Source organism: Chelonia mydas, chromosome 1 (assembly GCF_015237465.2).
Source record: "Chelonia mydas isolate rCheMyd1 chromosome 1, rCheMyd1.pri.v2, whole genome shotgun sequence".
In the NCBI taxonomy this organism is placed as follows: domain Eukaryota; kingdom Metazoa; phylum Chordata; order Testudines; family Cheloniidae; genus Chelonia; species Chelonia mydas.
This window is the reverse complement of record NC_057849.1, coordinates 257,804,099-257,805,528: the sequence shown is the minus strand read 5'-3', so window position 1 is coordinate 257,805,528 and position 1,430 is coordinate 257,804,099.

Genomic DNA, 1,430 nt, shown 5'->3' with positions numbered 1-1,430 from the left:
GAAATGAGTAGAATCAGCTGAATCCTGGAGGGGGGTCTACGTTCAGCACTCACCCCAAGGGGAGCAGTAAAGAAAGAAGGGGATCGGCACCTGGGGCCTGGAATACTTTCCTGGCAGATCATCTCAGGGCTAGGAACTGCAAACTTAGCAGCTTCAGTGCCAAGAATTAGCTGAGGGTCTCTAAGCATGTTAAAATATGGGTGAGGGTTCTGCACCCACAAATGACACTGCAGGTCTGAATTTTTCCTGTTGACTGGCACTCCACCTCACCCTACATACGCACATTGAAGTTTGGGGGAAGGTTCCTGGTTCATGGGGGTAGTAAAGGAGAGAAGGAGATGTCCTAGTTTAAAGTTTACTCAGCTCATTCTCCAACCTTCTTCCCTGCTCCCCAGTCACCTTATTACTGACAGTAGTGCAGTTATGGGAGTTTTGCCAGAAATCTTTGCCATGGAAAGGGGGGCAAGAGTCTCTCCACTTCTAGCACTGCTGATAAGGGACCATCTTGGCCTTAAAAGCACTGCTGCCTCTGAGGGGAGTGGCTGTAATTTGATTGCTGATGAGCAGCACGGTCTGCCAAGGGGGGCAAGGAGCCTCTCCACTCTCACCCCATCAAACCCACCCCTCCCCCTGCAGCGAGCCTCAGAAAATACAGGTGTCTGGCAGTGGGGCCTGTAGGTCAATATATTTGGGCTCTGGATGTCAAATGCAGAAGGGGGAGAGTGAGAAATTGAATGATCTTTATTTCCTACTAGACTAGAGCTATTACATCTCCCTGCAAGCGGTCTGTCCTCCTCTGGCTTGAGGCAGCCACAACTCACCCTGGTGCAGGACCGAGGGGAGGTGCCTGGTATTTTCTCAGAGAAGCGAGAGGAATTCTAGGTTAATTCTTGGCTAAGGCTCTAGGAGTTCTCCACATGTTGCCTCCCCTGCCCGTGAGCCTGAGACAGAGTCCAGGTATCAGGGAGTTCAGCCTCCATGGCCTGTGGCTAAGGCTAACAGGCTGCTGGCACAGGTTTATTTGAACATGGCTACCCGGCCATTGGAGCAGCATCTTCCTATACTGGAAGGCTGGGCTCCAGCTAAACACGAATGGCACCATATTGCTGACATGTAAAATTAATGTCATGGAGTTTTAAAATTAAGGGCTGGGGGAAGCTGACAGGTGCGGCAGAGCGGATGGTTTGGGCAGCCACATTCCTTGGGGGAGGAGTTGTTAAAGTGGCTACTCTATATCCTAGTAAAGAGGAGAGGGTAAAAGTTGATAATGTACTGGTGGGAACTGAGAAACAAAGGCAAAAGTCCTATTCAGTTACAGCACGTGAAGACAGACAACTAAATATGGAATGCAGTGTTGTAGCCAGTCCCAGGACTTTAGCAAGACAAGGTGGGTGAGGTCATAGCATTTATTGGACCAGCTTTGGTTGGTG